The 23,484-nt window shown below is 42.4% G+C and overlaps 1 protein-coding gene across 1 annotated transcript in view; it reads left to right on the forward strand.

Annotated features, from left to right (window-relative positions):
* The first annotated feature begins 2,664 nt into the window (after positions 1-2,664).
* LOC135542796 (collagen alpha-1(VIII) chain-like) overlaps positions 2,665-23,484 on the forward strand; it is a 37,114-nt gene continuing 16,294 nt past the window's right edge. The window contains exon 1 of the mRNA XM_064970001.1: positions 2,665-2,747. The gene's annotated coding sequence lies outside the window, so the exon portion shown is untranslated. The remainder of the gene's footprint in view (positions 2,748-23,484) is intronic.

Below are 23,484 nucleotides of genomic sequence, written 5' to 3' on the forward strand. Positions count from 1 at the left end.
CGCTGTGTTCTGTTGATGTGAAGCTCTGCAGCAGAAGCACCACTGAGTTGTACGGTGCTAGAGATCAGCAGCCGGCCCAGTGGACAGATACTGGGAGATATAGCTCTTCTACTTCACCTAAACACCACCGGTCCACTGAACCAAGCTTCTATCCGTAGGAAATCATCACGCCAAAGAATGGTTTTAAAAGATGAAATCAAATGAGAATCAAGGAGAAGCTCCTTACAGGATTAGTAGTGTTAGAGGTTGGATTAATTTCCTTTGAGTGACCTGCCATGTCTCTATGGCCTCCTCTCTTCTCTCTATGCATCTCTCATCTCTCTATACACCTCTCTATCCATCTCTCTTCTCTCTATCCACCTCTCTTCTCTCTATCCATCTTTCTTCTCTCTATCCACCTTTTCTCTCTATCATCTCTCTTCTCTCTATACATCTCTCTTCTCTTTATCCACCTGTCTTCTCTCTATCCATCTCTCTTCTCTCTATCCATCTCTCTTCTCTTTATCTACCTGTCTTCTCTCTATCCACCTCTTCTCTCTATCCATCTCTCTTCTCTCTATCCACCTCTCTTCTCTCTATCCATCTTTCTTCTCTCTATCCACCTCTTCTCTCTATCCATCTCTCTTCTCTCTATCCACCTGTCTTCTCTCTATCCATCTCCTCTCTATCATCTCTCTCCTCTCTATCCATCTCTCTTCTCTCTATCCACCTCTCTTCTCTCTATCATCTCTCTTCTCTCTATCCATCTCTCTTCTCTTTATCCACCTGTCTTCTCTCTATCCATCTTTCTTCTCTCTATCCATCTCTCTTCTCTCTATCCATCTGTCTTCTCTCTATCCATCTCTCTTCTCTCTATCCACCTCTCTTCTCTCTATCCACCTCTCTTTATCCATCTCTCTTCTCTCTATCCATCTATCTTCTCTCTATCCACCTCTCTTCTCTCTTTCCACTTCTCTTCTCTCTATCCATCTATCTTCTCTCTATCCACCTCTCTTCTCTCTTTCCACTTCTCTTCTCTCTATGCCATCTCTCTTCTCTGTCCAACTCTCTTCTCTCTATCCATCTCTTTCTCTGTCCATATCTCTTCTCTCTATCCATCTGTCTTCTCTCAATCTACTTGTCTTATCTCCATCCCCCACTCTTATTTCTATCCACCTCTCTTATCTATATCCACCTCTACTCTCTCAGTCCATCTCTCTTCTCTCTATCCACCTCTCCTCTCTATCTACCTCTCTTCTCTCTTTCCACCTCTCTTCTCTCTCCCTCTATCTGACTCTGTCTCCCTACTTCTCAGCAGAATACCTCTCTTCTCTCCCCCTCTTCTCTATCTCCCCCTCTCTTCTATTCTCTTTCTCTCTCCCTCTTTCACACTCTCTCGGGGACTACCTCACCTCTCCCTCTGCCCACCTTCTCTGAGGGGTACTCCTCCCCAGTAGCTCCACCCACCTGAACATAAAAGCCTAGTCTCCTCTCCAGTAGCTCCACCCACCTGCACATAAAAGCCTAGTCTCCTCCCCAGTAGCTCCACCCACCTGCACATAGAAGTCTTGTCTCCTCCCCAGTAGCTCCACCCACCTGAACATAAAAGCCTAGTCTCCTTCCCAGCAGCTCCACCCACCTGAACATAAAGCCTAGTCTCCTCCCGAGTAGCTCCACCCACCTGAACATAAAAGCCTAGTCTCCTTCCCAGCAGCTCCACCCACCTGAACATAAAGCCTAGTCTCCTCCCGAGTAGCTCCACCCACCTACACATAAAAGCCTAGTCTCCTCCCCAGTAGCTCCACCCACCTGAACATAAAAAGCCTAGTCTCCTCCTCCCAGTAGCTCCACCCACCTGAACATAAAGCCTAGTCTCCTCCCCAGTAGCTCCACCCACCTGAACATAAAAGCCTAGTCTCCTCCCAGTAGCTCCACCCACCTGAACATAAAAGCCTAGTCTCCTCCCCTAGCTCCACCCACCCCCTAGTCTCCTCCCCAGCTCCACCCACCTGAACATAAAGCCTAGTCTCCTCCCGAGTAGCTCCACCCACCTACACATAAAAGCCTAGTCTCCTCCCCAGTAGCTCCACCCACCTGAACATAAAAGCCTAGTCTCCTCCCCAGTAGCTCCACCCACCTGAACATAAAGCCTAGTCTCCTCCCCAGTAGCTCCACCCACCTGAACATAAAAGCCTAGTCTCCTCCCCAGTAGCTTGAACATCCTCCCCAGGAGCTCCACCCACCCCATAAAGCCTAGCTCCACCCACCTGCACATAAAAAAGCCTAGTCTCCTCCCCAGTAGCTCCACCTGAACATAAAAGCCAGTCTCCTCCCCAGGAGCTCCACCCACCTGCACTTAAAGCCTAGTGTCTCCTCCCCAGCTTAGTTTCCTCCCCAGTAGCTCCACCCACCTGAACATAAAAGCCTAGTCTCCTCCCCAGTAGCTCCACCCACCTGAACATAAAAGCCTAGTCTCCTCCCCAGGAAAGCTCCACCCAGTCTCCCCCTCCACCCAGAACATAGCTCCACCCACCTGAACATAAAAGCTTAGTTTCCTCCCCAGTAGCTCCACCCACCTGAACATAAAAGCCTAGTCTCCTCCCCAGGAGCTCCACCCACCTGCACATAAAAGCCAAGTCTCCCTGCCAGTAGCTCCACCCACCTGCACATAAAAGCCTAGTCCATGCTGTTTACTTCTGTTCAGGGGTCTGTATCACACTTCTGTAACTCCGGTGATAGTTCCCCTCAACAGACACACACTGAGCAAGGTAAGGACATCCTATAGGTTTCCTGGAGGAAGGTGTGGTCTGTCAGGATTCATTTGGCTGATATTATGATGATGATTTGGAGGGGTTTTGCGAACTGGGTGTTTACCAGGAGTGTATTCTCATTCTCTAGACCTGGTACCACCTGACTATTTGGTGCTTTCAATGTCTGCATTTTTCTCCTCCGGTGAGTTTGTGTATTCTGGCAAGGGTGTCGAGGGAACGGGGCGAGATTCTTTGCACGTGTCTGGGTTGTTCTGAAGGCTATATGGTTAAAATGATCAGCTCAAATTGTTCAGTGTTCATTGGGACTTTTTTTAACCTTTCTTCACTGAGAAATTCCCTGAAAAAGATCATGCTGGAATAATCCTAAATCTCGTGATGATGAGGCACTTATTTTTCCAAAGAGAAAAGGACATGTGAAACAGACAGTCTGTCCAGTAGAAACCCAGGGCTTGTCAGAGGTGTTAACTCTGAGAGAACTGACCCAGTAGCTTTACTTCCAGTCTAGTTAGTTAATACCACATCATGTATTAGGATGGTGATGTCATCTCCAGTCTAGTTAGTTAATACCACATCGTGTATTAGGATTGTGATGTCAGATGTGTTAACTCTGAGAGAACTGACCCAGTAGCTTTACTTCCAGTCTAGTTAGTTAATACCACATCATGTATTAGGATGGTGATGTCATCTCCAGTCTAGTTAGTTAACATCACATCATGTATTAGGATGGTGATGTCAGAGGTGTTAACTCTGAGAGAACTGACCCAGTAGCTTTACTTCCAGTCTAGTTAGTTAATACCACATCATGTATTAGGATGGTGATGTCATCTAAAGTCTAGTTAGTTAATACCACATCGTGTATTAGGATGGTGATGTCAGAGGTGTTAACTCTGAGAGAACTGACCCAGTAGCTTTACTTCCAGTCTAGTTCGTTAATACCACATCATGTATTAGGATGGTGATGTCATCTAAAGTCTAGTTAGTTAATACCACATCGTGTATTAGGATGGTGATGTCAGAGGTGTTAACTCTGAGAGAACTGACCCAGTAGCTTTACTTCCAGTCTAGTTAGTTAATACCACATCATGTATTAGGATGGTGATGTCATCTCCAGTCTAGTTAGTTAATACCACATCATGTATTAGGATGGTGATGTCATCTCCAGTCTAGTTAGTTAATACCACATCGTGTATTAGGATGGTGATGTCATCTCCAGTCTAGTTAGTTAATATCACATCATGTATTAGGATGGTGATGTCAGAGGTGTTAACTCTGAGAGAACTGCCCCAGTAGCTTTACTTCCAGTCTAGTTAGTTAATACCACATCATGTATTAGGATGGTGATGTCATCTAAAGTCTAGTTAGTTAATACCACATCGTGTATTAGGATGGTGATGTCAGAGGTGTTAACTCTGAGAGAACTGACCCAGTAGCTTTACTTCCAGTCTAGTTAGTTAATACCACATCATGTATTAGGATGGTGATGTCATCTAAAGTCCAGTTAGTTAATACCACATCGTGTATTAGGATGGTGATGTCAGAGGTGTTAACTCTGAGAGAACTGACCCAGTAGCTTTACTTCCAGTCTAGTTAGTTAATACCACATCATGTATTAGGATGGTGATGTCATCTCCAGTCTAGTTAGTTAATACCACATCGTGTATTAGGATGGTGATGTCATCTCCAGTCTAGTTAGTTAATACCACATCATGTATTAGGATGGTGATGTCATCTCCAGTCTAGTTAGTTAATATCACATCATGTATTAGGATGGTGATGTCATCTCCAGTCTAGTTAGTTAATACCACATCATGTATTAGGATGGTGATGTCAGAGGTGTTAACTCTGAGAGAACTGACCCAGTAGCTTTACTTCCAGTCTAGTTAGTTAATACCACATCATGTATTAGGATGGTGATGTCACCTCCAGTCTAGTTAGTTAACATCACATCATGTATTAGGATGGTGATGTCATCTCCAGTATAGTTAGTTAATACCACATCATGTATTAGGATGGTGATGTCAGAGGTGTTAACTCTGAGAGAACTGCCCCAGTAGCTTTACTTCCAGTCTAGTTAGTTAATATCACATCATGTATTAGGATGGTGATGTCAGAGGTGTTATCTCTGAGAGAACTGACCCAGTAGCTTTACTTCCAGTCTAGTTAGTTAATACCACATCGTGTATTAGGATGGTGATGTCATCTCCAGTCTAGTTAGTTAATATCACATCATGTATTAGGATGGTGATGTCAGAGGTGTTAACTCTTTGAGAACTGCCCCAGTAGCTTTACTTCCAGTCTAGTTAGTTAATATCACATCATGTATTAGGATGGTGATGTCATCTAAAGTCTAGTTAGTTAATACCACATCATGTATTAGGATGGTGATGTCACCTCCAGTCTAGTTAGTTAATACCACATCGTGTATTAGGATGGTGATGTCATCTCCAGTCTAGTTAGTTAATACCACATCGTGTATTAGGATGGTGATGTCAGAGGTGTTATCTCTGAGAGAACTGACCCAGTAGCTTTACTTCCAGTCTAGTCAGTTAATATCACATCATGTTTTAGGATGGTGATGTCAGAGGTGTTATCTCTGAGAGAACTGACCCAGTAGCTTTACTTCCAGTCTAGTTAGTTAATACCACATCGTGTATTAGGATGGTGATGTCAGAGGTGTTATCTCTGAGAGAACTGACCCAGTAGCTTTACTTCCAGTCTAGTCAGTTAATACCACATCATGTATTAGGATGGTGATGTCATCTCCAGTCTAGTCAGTTAATACCACATCGTGTATTAGGATGGTGATGTCATCTCCAGTCTAGTTAGTTAATACCACATCATGTATTAGGATGGTGATGTCATCTCCAGTCTAGTCAGTTAATACCACATCGTGTATTAGGATGGTGATGTCATCTCCAGTCTAGTTAGTTAATACCACATCATGTATTAGGATGGTGATGTCATCTCCAGTCTAGTTAGTTAATACCACATCATGTATTAAGATGGTGATGTCATCTCCAGTCTAGTTAGTTAATACCACATCGTGTATTAGGATGGTGATGTCATCTCCAGTCTAGTTAGTTAATACCACATAATGTATGTGGATGGTTATGTCATCTCAGTCAGTCTATGTGGATTATGTCATCTCCAGTCTAGTTAGTTAATACCACATAATGTATGTGGATGGTTATGTCATGGTTTTGTCATCTCCTGATATGGTCATATGCTAAATCCTTCGCTTAGCATTCAAATATTATTCATATTATTCACATTCATATCATTTGAGACAGAGAGAGAGAGAGAGAGGCTGTTGAACACAGATTAACCCATTGAAAACATACCTCCAGCAGTCAGGATATGTGCAGCCTGATGGCCTGTCCTTGTAAAGTCAGTAGGCCCTGTGTCCATTAGACATGACTGTGTGGCTCTGGGCTCCTTAATGGGTTCCCTAAAGCCCCATGCAGCATCCTAGCTTTACCTTCACTTCCTGGCCCATAGATCTGAGCCTGGACCCTGAGGACGACTCTATTCTGTCCCCCCTCTCTTCCTCTCTCTCTTTCCCCCCTCTTTTGCTCTCTCTCTTTCCCCTCTCTTCCTCCCTCTCTTCCTATACAAGGATTAGATACAGCAGCAGGTTGTTTCTGTCGTCTCTGAGGTTCATTGTGGGAGCATTCCTGTGTGTCTGCTGTGCAGCCTGAGAGAGAGGGCCAGAAAAAGGCCTGGGCAGCGCGTTGTCGCTCTACCCTGCCCAGAGGGTCACTCTCCCCCTAAAGGGTGGAACCACAGTACCCGGTGTGGTCTGTCTTAAACCGCTCAGCCATTCCAGGGAGGGGTGGATGAAATCATTTGGAATTCAACTTCTAAGCCGAGACCTATTGTATGTGATGTGTGAGCTAAGGGTGGTGACCTTGCCTTGTTCAGGGTGAAGAGGTGATTCGGGTGTAGTCAGTTGTAGTAAATTGGCAGAGATTGACTCGACAATAAAAAGTGGAGATTGAGTCTCTGACATTGTTATAACAGTGTTCTTTGCTAGTTTAAAACAAATAACACCTGGTGATGTCATTTATTTATTTATTTTCTGACGTTTATTTGGACAGGGACAGCGTGCAACAAAAACTTGTTGCTCCAGATTTAGCAAACAACTCATTTACATACTTAGTCCCTGGGCAGGTGAACATATACTGTAACATTATGTACCAAAGGACAACATATGTACATCAGACATTTAAAAACAACAGGAAGGACATATAGACACGTTTCAGAACAGAGGCTCGGACATTACACATACAATTCATTGCACATATTGCTGTTGGACTTTATACATTTGAGTTATAAAACACAAAACATAAACACATATAAAATCAGAATATTGCACATCAACCCTCGCCTCAGACTGACAAGTGGCTGTGTATTATAAAGGGTCACTCTGATTATTAGGGGAGGAACATTTACATTTTCAACAAACAATGCACATAATGAAATTAGATTTAAATCTGTATAGTTTAGGCAATTAATGTCAACCTATTGGACAAAAGCACATTGTTTGACTGCTCTAGCTCATAAATTAGTAGGTTTCTCTCTCTCTCTCTCTCTCTCTCTCTCCAATTAAATTTGCTTTATTGGCATGACGTAACAATGTACATCTTGCCAAAGCTTACTTTGGATATTTACAATATTAAAATAATAGTAATCAATATTGTCAACAGGACAACAGTAACAACAATAACCAAGGGTCAAAATAACTATTGAACAATAACAATATAGAGGACATGTTGGTTGGTCTGTCAGACACGGTCCCTCATCTTATGGCAGGCAGCAATGTAGTGCGCTGCCAATCTACAGCTCTCGGCATCCTCCCCCAACAGGATGGGAAGCCTATTCTCATCAGAGAGGCCTTTGAAACCTTGAATAAGGGTTTCAAATGAGGGGAAATGACACTCTCTAATTGTTTTATATTTCTGACATTTTGTCAGGAAATGCAGCTCTGTCTCGGGTTCTGCTGTGGTGCTGTGGTTGCACAGGCTTTCCTCTACAGGGAGCCAGGTTTTTTTTTTTCTCTCTCTCTCTCTCTCTCTCTCTCTCTCTCTCTCTCTCTCTCTCTCCGTCCATCCTTCCTTCCTTCCTTCCTTCCTTCCTTCCTTCCTTCCTTCCTTCCTTCCTTCCTTCCTTCCTTCCTTCCTTCCTTCCTTCCTTCCTTCCTTCCTTCCTTCCTTCCTTATTTCCTTCCTTCCTTCCATCCTTCCTTCCTTATTTCCTTCCTTCCTTCCTTCTCTCTGCTAATGGCGTTGTATAAGAAGTGTTTATAAGGTTTAGGGGAATGTGCCCTGGGATCACACAGCTGCAGTGGCTGTGATTTGAGCACACTACCAAATACGGGACAGTAGCAGTCTATCCCTAGCAGATCAGCCCTACTGCCGGGAGCAGAGAAGCCCTGTTCCGTTCCACTGCAGCTGCTGTATCTGGTTCTTTAGGAGCTCATCAGGATATAACACCCACTGAATAGATGTATTCATAGTGCATTTAATTACAGTGCCTTTCTGAAAGTATTCACACCCCTTTTTCCACATTTTGTTGTGTTACAGCCTGAAGATTGAGATTTTGTTTCACTGACCTACACACAATACCCCATAATGTCAAATTGGAATTATGTTATTTTTTATTTTATTTTTTACAAATGAAAAGTTGAAGTGCCTTGAGTCAATAAGGATTCAACCCATTTGTTATGGCAAGCCTAAATAAGTTCAGGAGTAAAAATGAGCATAACAAGTCACATAATAAGTTGCATAGACTCACTCTGTGTGCAATAATATCTAAGGTCCCTTAGTCGAGCAGTGAATTTCATACACAGATTCAACCACAAAGACCAGGGAGGTTTTCCAATGCAAATAAAGGCACCTATTGGTAGATGGGTAAAAAAAGGCAGACATTGAATATCCCTTTGAGCATGATGAAGTTATTAATTACACTTTGAATGGTGCGTCAATACACCCAGTCACTACAAAGGTACAGCAGGAGGCCAACGGTGAATTAAAACAGTTAGAGTTTAATGGCTGTGATAGTAGAAAACTGAGGATGGATCAACAACATTAAAGTTACTCCACAATATCAACCTAAATGACAGAGTGAAAAGAAGGAAGCCTAAATAAAAAATATTTGTTTAATGTTTGCAATAAGGCACTAAAGTAAAACTGCGAAAAAATGTGGCAAAGAAATGAACGTTATGTCCTGAATACAAAGCATTATGTTTGGGGCAAATCCAACACAACACCTCATGGTGTTGGCTGCATCATGTTATGGGTATGCTTGTCATCGGCAAGGACTAGGGAGTTTTTTAGGATAAAAATAAACAGAATAGAGCTAAGCACAAAACCTGGTTCAGTGTGCTTTTTAACAGACACTGGGAGACAAATTCACCTTTCAGCAGGACAATAACCTAAAACACAAAGCCAAATATACACTGGAGTTGCTTACCAAGATGACATTGAATGAATAATTTTGCTCACGCAGAAAGATTCACAGCTGTTAATTTTTCAGTTTTTGATTTGTTGAAATAAAAAAGTTTGAAATATCCAATAAATGTGAGACCAAATATATTTAATTTGTTTCCACTTCAGGCTTGTAATTGTGTCCCACTTGTTGATTCTTCACAATAAAATAGCTTGAAAGTTATGCAGATATGTGGAGTCATATTCTTAATAATAATACAGTTTTATATCTTTATGTTTGAAGCCTGAAATGTGGCAAAAGGATATCGCAAAGTTCAACTGTATAATAGGGGTCTCGAATACTTTCTCAAGGCACTGTAAATTGTTGTCAAGGCTTTATATAGGAAGGGAGAGAGAGGGCGTATTTGAACAATTTTATAAGCCCTTGTCCCTTCACAAAGTCCCTTAGACTGGTCTCGGGCCACTGATTGTAAAGCAGAGCTATTCTATAAAATAATTTCTCCCTAAACTTATGAAAACCCAAATCTCACATTTTAGAAGCTTAAATCCACATTTCACCCCGTCACAAATTGGGTTTAATTATGTATTTACTAAATACCTAACTAATAATTTCATATTCAAACATTTAAATTAAACAACAATTCCATGTATCTTATGAATCCGATAACTCGGATGTGTTGACTTTCCACTGTAGAGTTTATCTCATCTTATCATTGATGAAAATGTCTCAGATGACAACCATTTGAACTGACATCATATACATTAAGTCCCAGTGCCGCATATGTTCAATTGGCTTCAAACATAAAGATATAAAACTGTATTACCAGAATATATATAGTTTATTTCCCCACCTTCTGATGTTCCCAGAATCTCTATATTAACCAACTTTATGGAAGAGTGGAGAAGATTTCTTAAAGATATCCATAAAAAGTGTGTGGTTTTGCAAATGTAACATCAGTAGGGTAGATAGAGGGAAAAGGGGGGGAAGAGGTATTTATGACTGTCATAAACCTACCCCCATGTCAGGACCCGGTTACAAACCCGGGTCTCCGGAGTGAGAAACAGTCACTTAACCAACTGAGCCACGAATAGTCGGCAGAACCCAGAAGATGAGGCAGACACAGCAGTACTTGAGACGGTGTATTTAATAAAGTAAAAAGGGAAGTCCTTCAGGCAAACTATAACTCCACAACCTCAAAAGGAATTCCACGAGAACAAAGGTAATCCTCCAAGACAAAAAGCTAAATCCACAAGGTGGTAGGTATAGCAGGAAAAAGCCTCAAAAGATACTCAAAAATAAATAAACAAGAACAAAAACAGAATTCCACAAGAGAGTCCAACGGCAGCAACAAATGTTCACAGCATACTAGGGCTGGGTGCTAACATACAAACACAGAGCAAAGAACTGAGGAAAACTAAGGGTTTAAATACAATCAGAGCAAAGAACTGAGGAAAACTAGGGTTTAAATACAATCAGGTAAACAAAGGGGCTAAAGTTCCACAAGCACTGTGGTAGGTATCAGCGTATTTGAAAAAAGCCTCAAAAGATACTCAAAAAAATAAAACAGAATTAGGCACAGGTGCAAATAATAACGGGGAACAAATAAAGGGAAAACAAAAGGTCAAAAAGCACAATGGGGGCATCTAGTGACCAAAAACCAGAACAACCCTGGCCAAATCCTGACACCCCAGGCCAATGTCATGACACATCAAATTCCTTATATTAAGCAAACCTGACTACACAGGTTGTTTTTTATATTTACGGACAGACGGACACACTCCAACACTCAGACATAGTGAGTCTCCTGATCAGAGGCAGTAGGGATTACATTGCGTTATATCGATAGGTGTGTGAACTGTGAACTGCTGAGGTCATCGTGATCACCATTGGTTTCCCCCCTCTGGAGACTGAGAGCTACGACCAAATAACTCAGGGTGACTCCTGTAGCCTTGGCCTGTAAAGAGAGCGTCTATGTGTGAAGGAATGCTGGAAAAGGCCAGGCACACACACACATCGATCAGATCATAACATGGGCAGGACAACGGGAGTATTGGCAGAGGCGCTGACCTTTGCAGGGCAGGTATTTAGGCTGCTGGGAGTGGAGTAGTGTTTGTGATGGGATAAATCACATCGGACAAGGCCAGATGAACAGCACATACAGGGAGAGGAGAGGGGAGAGCAGAGTGGAGGGGAGAGGTGAAGGAGGGAGGAATGGAGAGGAGAGCAGAGTGGAGGGGAGAAGTGAAGGAGGGAGGAATGGAGAGGAGAGCAGAGTGGAGGGGAGAAGTGAAGGAGGGAGGAATGGAGAGGAGAGCAGAGTGGAGGGGAGAAGTGAAGGAGGGAGGAATGGAGAGGAGATCAGAGGGGAGGGTAGAGGTGAAGGAGGGAAGAATGGAGAGGAGAGCAGAGGGGAGAGGTATAGGAGGGAGGAATGGAGAGGAGAGCAGATGGGGGGAGGGGAGAGGTGAAGGAGGGAGGAATGGAGAGGAGAGCAGAGGGGAGGGGAGAGGTGAAGGAGGGAGGAATGGAGAGGAGAACAGAGGGGAGGGGAGAGGTGAAGGAGGGAGGAATGGAGAGGAGAGCAGAGGGGGGGGAGGTGAAGGAGGGAGGAATGGAGAGGAGAACAGAGGGGAGGGGAGAGGTGAAGGAGGGAGGAATGGAGATGAGAGCAGATGGGAGGGGAGAGGTGAAGGAGAGAGGAATGGAGCGGAGAACAGAGGGGAGGGGAGAGGTGAAGGAGGGAGGAATGGAGATGGGAGAGCGGAGAGGGAGGGAGGAATGGGTGAAGGATGGGAGGAATGAAGGGAGAGGAATGGAGCGGAGAGCGGAGAGGGAGGTGAAGGAGGGGAGAGGTGAAGGAGGGAGGAATGGAGAGGAGAGCAGAGGGGAGAGGGAAGGAGGGGTGAAGGAGAGGAGGAGGAGGGATGGAGCGGAGAGGCGGAGGGGAGGGGAGGGGAGAGGTGAAGGAGGGAGGAATGGAGAGGAGCAGATGGGAGGCGGAGGGGAGGGTGGAGAGGTGAAGGGGAGGGGAGAGGAATGGAGAGGAGAACAGAGGGGAGGGGGGAGGTGAAGGAGAGAGGAATGGAGCGGAGAGCGGAGGGGAGGGGAGAGGTGAAGGAGGGAGGAATGGAGAGGAGAGCGGAGGGGAGGGGAGAGGTGAAGGAGAGAGGAATGGAGAGGAGAACAGAGGGGAGGGGGGAGGTGAAGGAGAGAGGAATGGAGAGGAGAACAGAGGGGAGGGGAGAGGTGAAGGAGGGAGGAATGGAGCGGAGAGCGGAGGGGAGGGGAGAGCTTGGGAACAAAGTGAGTGAAAGACAAAGGATCAGGAGTGAGTTGGAGGGTGCATTGATTCCACTGCTGCTGTCAGAGTGGGACAGGAGACCTCACAGCCATCTCATCCTCATACAGTTGTCTGATGGGGCTAACAGGTCTAGCTCTCTTTCTTTCGCTCCCTCCCTCTTACTCTCTCTCCTCTCTTTCTTGGGCTGTCTCTCTCTTGCTGTCTCTGTGTATCACTCTCCTTCTCTCTGTCTCTCTTTCTTTCTCTCTTTCTCTTCCTCTTTTCCTCCCTCCCTCCCTCCTGCTCTGTCTCTCTGTCTCTGCTGCCCAAGGGTCTTCACCACTAGACCAGGTCAGCTGAGTGAAGTGTGGAGTGGTGTTCCTGAATACACAGAGAGAGCACCCACAGATGAGATGAAGACTAGAGGGAGAGAGAGGCTTAGGTCCCGATGGGTTTTACAGTCCCCAGATGTGTGTTTGGCTCCCGCTCGGCTCTGTCAGCTGATCGGACATTCCTGTGGAACCAGTGGTGCGTCTTTCCCTTTGAAACTCCAGAATGCTGCTGGGAAAAAGTCTAAGTGGGATACTTTTGGACGTCCCAACTCTGACATCACCCCATTGAACTTGAAATATAAAACAGTTCAGGTAAGGGTTAGTGTTAGGTAAGGGTTACGGTTAAGATTAGGGTAAATGTTAAGGTTAGGAATTAGGGGTTAAGGTCGGGACGTCCCAAGGTTCCTGGCTATCACTAACCCATGCTGCTGCTAATACGGAGCGGTTCTTCTTCTGTTTAACACACTACTCATTATTGGAGGCTGCTGAGGGGAGAATGGCTCATAATGGCCGGAACGGAGCTAATGGAATGGCATCAAACACCTGGAAACCATAGAAACCATGTGTTTGATGTATTTGATACCATTCCACTGATTCTGCTCCAGTCATTACCATCTGTTTGTGTGTGTGGTAGAGTAAGGTTGGAGTGGTTGCCATGGTTGCCATTGAGTGGTTGCCATGGTAATGTGAAGAGCGTGACAGCCATCAGCATCCGTTTTATTGGGAAGCCCTTGAGGACAGAGAAAACGGCCCATTCTCATGGGGTCAATGGGCCAAACGGGTGACACCAAAGACAATGGGCTTCTTTAGGTCACCAGCCACAGCCTGTAGGAAGGGAACCTGAACTGAGGCTCTGATCTAAAATCAGCTTACTCTCATCATATCCTAACCTTACAAATTAGATGGGAAAATGCTAAACTGACCTTGGATCAGTGAGGACTGATTTAGGAACTTATTTTGAGCCAGAAAATAATCCTGCAGCAACAGGAAATGTGAAATATTATGTGGATTATAATTATTGGGCATTTTTTGTATGGGTTGATACATTTTTCGATAGGACTTTGTTCTGAACTGACTTGCCTGGTTAAATAAAGGTTAAAACATAAAAAAAGAGTGATCAAATTAAGATCCTACATCTGTAGGGTAAAACTAGGTCCATGGGAAGGTGTCAGGCATTTCCCTCTGGTATTCTGTGTAGAGTTTCCAAGGGCAGCTTTGTAAGAATTACAGTACTTTGTCTCCAGTCACGTGTCCTACCTTTGTGTTCAGAGGACATGATCTGCATTCAACTTAAACTGTTCAGGCTTGATTTCTGGAACCGACGCAAGCAAAACGGCATCAAGTAAAGCCCAACGTGGTAAAAATGAAAATCCTTCCTTTTGTTCCCTCCTTTTCCCTCACTCCGTCTCTGTTCCATAGAATCTGTTTAACCCACTAACCTGTCTGTTCCGTCTTAGCTTGTCTCCACTGCCAGTCTTCGAGTGATATGCGTCATATACAGCGTGTTGAATATGTTTCAAGTTTCAACGTTTATTCGCCACGTGCACAGGATACAACCGGTGTAAAACAGTACTGTGAATTTCTTCCTAGAGAGCTCTTTCCCAACAATGCAGTGATAATGATAATACTATAGAGAATAATAGACAATTGGATAAAAGACACACAGAAGTATAATATGGCAGGATAAAGAAAACGGCCCCTGTCTTCATCCATTTTCAGCCTCATGTTTTCAGTTGATTGATGGAGAATTGTGAACATTAGAAATACATCTGATGGTTTTCTGGGTAGAGAGAGAACTGGTCCTCTGAGCTGCATATTGTCTTACTGAGCGTCATAACAGAGAGTCTGATTTTACCACCTCAACAGTCCAGAGTTCAGATCAGTGGAAAACATGATATATTATTTATTTGCTTGCTGTGTCCGTGTTTGAAGTGAGGTTGCAGTTTGATCAGAATCAGAAACAAGCCGTGTTCGATTTGGATAGACGATGACAGGGCCAGTAATGTTCACGTATAAGTTCACTTGTCAACTTCTCTTGTTCACTGCATGTGTACATAGTGAAGGGGTATTAGGCCAAGGGGTGCCGTTGAAACAGCGATGCCAGACCTGACTACAGACTACTAAAGAAGCACATATCTGTGCTCAACAGCATGGTTGGTATTCAACATGCTTTTCCTCATGATCCCCTTTTGATCATTGAGAATTAAAGTTACCATCTGGAAGCAGTCAGGGAAATACAGACGAGAAATGGAACTGTGATTATTTTCAAACCCCCGAGTTGGGGGCGATAAAAGAGTTGTGGCGCGGGACCAAGCAGACACCGCTGTGGTTGGAAGTGGTGGCAAAGGTGGTAGGAAACAGACATCCTGTGGTAGAGTAGCAACAGCCTTTTTTAACATTTTAATTTATTAAACTTGGCAAGTTAGTTAAGAACAAATTCTTATTTACAGTGACGGCCAAACCCGGACGACGCTGGGCCAATTGTGCGCCACCCTATGGGACTCCCAATCACAGCTGGATTTGAAACAGGAACTGTATTGACACCTCTGGCACTGAGAACGGTGCCTTAGACCGCTGCACCACTCGGGAGCCATGTTGTTGCATTATCATTATTGTTTTGTACCACACTAAAAATCACAGGTTAGTGTCTAGGTCAGGGCTCTCCAACCCCGTTCCTGGAAAGCTACCGTCCTATAGGTAGAAAACCTACAGGGGGTTGCTCACCAGGAACAGGGTTTGAGAGTCCTGGTCTACGAATTGACAGAGGGTTCGGAGAAATACATTTTGGCAGCCTGTTGAAGGAAAATGTAGACGTTTGACTGACTTTTGTTGTTCCAACAGCAAGCCCCAGAGAACAATGTGAGAATTGTATTGCAGTCATGTGAATCTGATAAGTAAATAAGGCAGGGAGTGGGGAGGAAACAGGTTGCTTTTGCAGCTGAGAGCTTGGACCCGGCTCAGTTGTTGGATTCTGAATCTGCTGTGTGCCGGACGTCGACTCCCTAGTGGAGGCCCGTCGTTCTCTCTCCTCGGCCAAATTGAGGAGCCAAAGAAGAAGGCTCCCACAGGCGTCTCGCAATTGGTCCGTCTAGAATCCCTTGGATAATCAAAGACTGTCACCCGATTGGTTGATGTGTGAGTGGGCTGCGTGGAGACTGGAAAATAGCAGCTGTGAACCCTCGTACCCCGGCTCTCTTTAACTCTGGGTGTCTGGCCCTCACTGTCCACAGGGGGAATAGTTAACCTTAACCACGGTAGCGTCCCACCTCGTCAACAGCCAGTGAAACTGCAGGGCACCAAATTCAAAACAACAGAAATCCCATAATTAAAATTCCTCAAACATACATGTATTTTACACCATTTTAAATATACACTTATTGTATATCCAGCCGCAGTGTCCGATTTCAAAAAGGCTTTACGACGAAAGCAAACCAAAAGATTATGTTAGATGAGTGCCTATTCACAGAATAACACAGCCATTTTTCCAGCCAAAGAGAGGATTCACAAAAAGCAAAAATATAGATCAAATTAATCACTAACCTTTGATAATCTTCATCAGATGACACTCATGGGACTTCATGTTACACAATACATGTATGGTTTGTTTGGTAAAGTTCATATTTATATCCAAAAATCTGAGTTTACATTGGCGCTTTGTGGTCAGAAATGCATTGTCTCAAACAAACATCCGGTGAAAGTGCAGAGAGCCACATAAAATGACAGAAATACTCATCATAAACATTGATTAACTATACAAGTGTTTTCAGGAAAAATAGATCAACTTCTCCTTAATGCTTTACGGCGAAAGCACACTTTGCGATTATGTTAGCTAGCCACAGAAACGCATCCAGCCATTTTTCCAGCCAAGGAGTGTCACAAAAGTCAGAAATAGCATTAAAATGAATCACATACCTTTGATGATCTTCATCTGGTGGCACTCCCAGGTCTCCATGTCAGACAATAAATGTTCATTTTCTTCGATAATGTCCCTCTTTATGAGCAAAAACCTCCTTTTTGTTTGCGCGTTTTGTCCAGTAATACGAATGCAGAAGACGCTTGCACTAATTCCAGGACGAAAAGTTTTTAAAAAGTACAATAAAGGTTAGTAGAAACATGCCAAACGATGTTTAAAATCAATCCTCTGGTTGTTTTTGTCATAAATAATCAATAATATTTAAACCAGACAAAATCTTCGTCAATAGGAAAGGAGAAACAAGAAAGGCACGTTCCCAATCAGGGCGCATGGCTGATGAATGGAAATTTCCACTGGCCACTGATTGAAACTGCTGTATCAACCTCATTTTTCAGAGTAACAGCCTGAAAGACTAAAGACTGGTCACATGTAGAGGAAGGCACAGAGCTCTCGAACTGGGTCCTGAGTCTGTCTACAAAACAGCCTTTTAAAATAATAGTACTTCCTGGTTGGATTTTCCTCAGGTTTTCACCTGCCATATCAGTTCTGTTATACTCACATACATTATTTTAACCGTTTTGGAAACTATAGAGTGTTTTCTATCCAAATCTACTAATTATATGCATATCCTATATAATGGGACTGAGTAGCAGACCGTTTAATCTGGGCATGCTTTTCATCAAAAATTCCGAATGCTGCGCCCTACCCTAGTGAAGTGAATTAGGGGTGTTGGTAGGACAGGTGTTGGTAATTGAATAGGATGTGTTTTGGTCTGGTTGCTCTCAGCAGGAAGGCAGATTGACACGTTCTTGGAGACGTGCCATGATGCATCTGTTTTAAAGAGCCTATTGCTCTTCTCTGTTTTCACTGCTGTTGTTGTTGTTATTGTTGTTGTCAGTAACTCCTTATTTCCGGGTCATATGCTTTTCATTATTATTATTTACTCATTGCAGAGCGAGTAAATTAAAACATTTCTATTGCAGTGCCATCCGGTGTTTATCCATTCGTGTTTGGCAGCACTCAGTCCTCTGTCCTCTGTAATCAAAGCTGTAAATCATTCTTAATCCGAGGTCTCAGAGTCATTTCCGACATGAAGCCTAAGGGATGTCTTCTGAGTCTGGGAATAATTGTCTCGCTGATCACTGTGGATGCCAAGAGTGTGCAAAGCTGTCATCAAGGCAAAAGGTGGCTTCTTTGAAGAATCTCAAATATAAAATTTTGTTTAACACTTTTTTGGTTACTACGTGATTCCATATGTGTTATTTTATAGTTGTGATGTCTTTACTATTATTCTACAATGTAGAAAATAGTCAAAATAAAGAAAAACCCTGGAATGAGTAGGTGTGTCTAAACTTTGACTATTACTGTATATATATTTATTTTTATTTATTTAACTAGGCAAGTCAGTTATGAACAAATTCTTATTTTCAATGACGGCCTATGAACAGTGGGTTAACTGGCTGTTCAGGGGCAGAACGACAGATTTGTAGCTTGTCAGCTCGGGGATTTGAACTTGCAACCTTTTGGTTACTAGTCCAACACTCTAACCACTAGGCTACACTGCCGCCCCCATATACAAATAATAAGATGATTAAAAAATTAGAATGACAAAGCTGTAAAACATTATTCTAAATATAAACCATCAGCTCAGTGAATACCATTGGTGTTTAATATGAGGGTTTCAGTATGAAATATAATTTATCTATATTTTTTCAAACACTTTTAATTATTTTTCTATGTCTTTGTTGTAAATGTGTTGGTGCCAAACTGGTGACAGTTATGAAAAAATACAATAGTTTAGAGTTGCAGAGCTGCAGAGTTAAGTGAAAATAATGTAATTGTTGATTAGCTTTTTTCATTATTTTGTTGATTTTCTCTTGAACCAGAAAGTCTATATACCAGAAACTTGTGGACATTATGGACACAAATATAAAAATTAATTATACTATATATTAGGGCCGAGATGATACCAGTATTTTTTCTTTTGCAAAAATGAAAGCACGAAGCAGATCATAATCTTTGGTCCTTTTAAAAGCTGCTGTATATAAAATATTGGGTTCATCTTTTTATTTGTATATTTGGTTCCCCCTTAGCTTTTGCAGAAGCATCACCTGACCATATAACCGGACAGTAATCAAGACCAGAGCCTTAACGACTAGTACAGTTGATTTCTGTGTCAAAAAACGCAGAACATCTTTATATACCAGAGTGATAGCACCTGTACTACTGTTCATAGTGATAGCACCTGTACTACTGTTCATAGTGATAACACCTCTACTACTGTTCATAGTGATAACACCTCTACTACTGTTCATAGTAATAACACCTCTACTACTGTTCATAGTGATAACACCTATACTACTGTTCATAGTGATAACACCTCTACTACTGTTCATAGTGATAGCACCTGTACTACTGTACATAGTGATAGCACCTGTACTACTGTTCATATTGATAACACCTCTACTACTGTTCATAGTAATACCACCTCTACTACTGTTCATAGTGATAACACCTCCACTAATGTTCATATTGATAACACCTCTACTACTGTTCATAGTGATAACACCTCTACTACTGTTCATAGTGATAGCACCTGTACTACTGTACATAGTGATAGCACCTGTACTACTGTTCATAGTGATAACACCTCTACTACTGTTCATAGTAATAACACCTCTACTACTGTTCATAGTGATAACACCTCTACTACTGTTCATAGTGATAGCACCTGTACTACTGTACATAGTGATAACACCTCTACTACTGTTCATATTGATAACACCTCCACAACTGTTCATAGAGATAACACCTCCACTACTGTTCATAGTGATAACACCTCTACTACTGTTCATAGTGATAACACCTCGACGACTGTTCATAGTGATAACACGTACACTACTGTTCATAGTGATAGCACCTGTACTACTGTTCATAGTGATAACACCTCTACTACTGTTCATAGTAATAACACCTCTACTACTGTTCATAGTGATAGCACCTGTACTACTGTTCATAGTGATAGCACCTGTACTACTGTTCATATTGATAACACCTCCACTACTGTTCATAGTGATAACACCTCCACTACTGTTCATAGTGATAGCACCTGTACTACTGTTCATAGTGATAGCACCTGTACTACTGTTCATAGTGATAGCACCTCCACTACTGTTCATAGTGATAACACCTCTACTACTGTTCATAGTGATAACACCTCTACTACTGTTCATAGTGATAACACCTCTACTACTGTTTATACTGATAACACCTCTACTACTATAGAGTGATAACACCTATACTACTGTTCATAGTGATAACACCTACACTAATGTTCATAGTGATAACACCTGTACTACTGTTCATATTGATAACACCTCCACGACTGTTCATAGTGATAACACCTACACTACTGTTCATAGTGATAACACCTGTACTACTGTTCATATTGATAACACCTCCACGACTGTTCATAGTGATAACACCTCCACTACTGTTCATAGTGATAACACCTCTACTACTGTTCATAGTGATAACACCTCTACTACTGTTCATAATGATAACACCTCTACTACTGTTCATAGTGATAACACATCCACTACTGTTCATAGTGATAACACCTCTACTACTGTTCATAGTGATAACACCTCTACTACTGTTCAAAGTGATAACAACTCTACTACTGTTCATATTCATAACACCTCCACTACTGTTCATAGTGATAACACCTCTACTACTGTTCAAAGTGATAACAACTCTACTACTGTTCATAGTAATAACACCTCTACTACTGTTCATAGTGATAGCACCTGTACTACTGTTCATAGTGATAGCACATGTACTACTGTTCATATTGATAACACCTGCACTACTGTTCATAGTGATAACACCTCTACTACTGTTCAAAGTGATAACACCTCTACTACTCTTCAAAGTAATAACAACTCTACTACTGTTCATATTCATAACACATCTACTACTGTTCATAGTGATAACACCTCTACTACTGGTCATAGTGATAACACCTCCACTACTGGTCATAGTGATAACACCTCTACTACTGTTCATAGTGATAACACCTCTACTACTGGTCATAGTGATACCACCTCTACTACTGTTCATAGTGATAACACCTCCACTACTGTGCATAGTGACAACACCTCTACTACTGGTCATAGTGATAACACCTCCACTACTGTTCATAGAGATAACACCTCTTCTACTATAGAGTGATAACACCTCTACTACTATAAAGTGATAACACCTCTACTACTGGTCATAGTGATAACACCTCTTCTACTGGTCATAGTGATAACACCTCCACTACTGTTCATAGTGATAACACCTCCACTACTGTTCATAGTGATAACACCTCCACTACTGTTCATAGTGATAACACCTCCAATACTGTTCATAGTGATAACACCTCCACTACTGTGCATTGTGACAACACCTCTACTACTGGTCATAGTGATAACACCTCCACTACTGTTCATAGAGATAACACCTCTTCTACTATAGAGTTATAACACCTCTACTACTATAAAGTGATAACACCTCTACTACTGGTCATAGTGATAACACCTCTTCTACTGGTCATAGTGATAACACCTCCACTACTGTTCATAGTGATAACACCTCCACTACTGTTCATAGTGATAACACCTCCAATACTGTTCATAGTGATAACACCTCTACTACTATAAAGTGATAACACCTCTACTACTGGTCATAGTGATAACACCTCTTCTACTGGTCATAGTGATAACACATCCACTACTGTTCATAGTGATAACACCTCCACTACTGTTCATATTGATAACACCTCCACTACTGGTCATAGTGATAACACCTCTACTACTGTTCATAGTGATAACACCTCTACTTCTGTTCATAGTGATACCACCTCTACTACTGTTCATAGTGATAACACCTCCACTACTCTGCATAGTGACAACACCTCCACTACTCTGCATAGTGACAACACCTCTACTACTGGTCATAGTGATAACACCTCCACTACTCTGCATAGTGACAACACCTCTACTACTGGTCATAGTGATAAGACCTCCACTACTGTTCATAGTGATAACACCTCTACTACTATAGAGTGATAACACCTCTACTACTATAGAGTGATACCACCTCTACTACTGTTCATAGTGATAACACCTCTACTACTGGTCATAGTGATAACACCTCTACTACTGTTCATAGTGATAACACCTCTACCACTGGTCATAGTGATAACACCTCCACTACTGTTCATAGTGATAACACCTCTACTACTGTTCATAGTGATAACACCTGTACTACTGTTCACAGTGATAACACCTGTACTACTGTTCATAGTGATAACACATCTGCTACTGTTCATAGTGATAACACCTCCAGTACTGTTCATAGTGATAACACCTCCACTACTGTTCATAGTGATAACACCTCCACTACTGTTCATAGTGATAACACCTCCAATACTGTTCATAGTGATAACACCTCCACTACTGTGCATAGTGACAACACCTCTACTACTGGTCATAGTGATAACACCTCCACTACTGTTCATAGAGATAACACCTCTTCTACTATAGAGTTATAACACCTCTACTACTATAAAGTGATAACACCTCTACTACTGGTCATAGTGATAACACCTCTTCTACTGGTCATAGTGATAACACCTCCACTACTGTTCATAGTGATAACACCTCCACTACTGTTCATAGTGATAACACCTCCAATACTGTTCATAGTGATAACACCTCTACTACTATAAAGTGATAACACCTCTACTACTGGTCATAGTGATAACACCTCTTCTACTGGTCATAGTGATAACACCTCCACTACTGTTCATATTGATAACACCTCCACTACTGGTCATAGTGATAACACCTCTACTACTGTTCATAGTGATAACACCTCTACTTCTGTTCATAGTGATACCACCTCTACTACTGTTCATAGTGATAACACCTCCACTACTCTGCATAGTGACAACACCTCCACTACTCTGCATAGTGACAACACCTCTACTACTGGTCATAGTGATAACACCTCCACTACTCTGCATAGTGACAACACCTCTACTACTGGTCATAGTGATAAGACCTCCACTACTGTTCATAGTGATAACACCTCTACTACTATAGAGTGATAACACCTCTACTACTATAGAGTGATACCACCTCTACTACTGTTCATAGTGATAACACCTCTACTACTGGTCATAGTGATAACACCTCTACTACTGTTCATAGTGATAACACCTCTACCACTGGTCATAGTGATAACACCTCCACTACTGTTCATAGTGATAACACCTCTACTACTGTTCATAGTGATAACACCTGTACTACTGTTCACAGTGATAACACCTGTACTACTGTTCATAGTGATAACACATCTGCTACTGTTCATAGTGATAACACCTCCAGTACTGTTCATAGTGATAACACCTCCACTACTGTTCATAGTGATAACACCTCTACTACTGGTCATAGTGATAACACCTCTACTACTGTTCATAGTGATAACACCTCCACTACTGTTCATAGTGATAACACCTCTACTACTGGTCATAGTGATAACACCTCTACTACTGTTCATAGTGATAACACCTCCACTACTGGTCATAGTGATAACACCTCTACTACTGTTCATATTGATAACACCTCTACTACTGGTCATAGTGATAACACCTCCACTACTGGTCATAGTGATAACACCTCCACTACTGTTCATAGTGATAACACCTCCACT

This window comes from Oncorhynchus masou, chromosome 6, assembly GCF_036934945.1.
Source record: "Oncorhynchus masou masou isolate Uvic2021 chromosome 6, UVic_Omas_1.1, whole genome shotgun sequence".
NCBI lineage: Eukaryota > Metazoa > Chordata > Actinopteri > Salmoniformes > Salmonidae > Oncorhynchus > Oncorhynchus masou.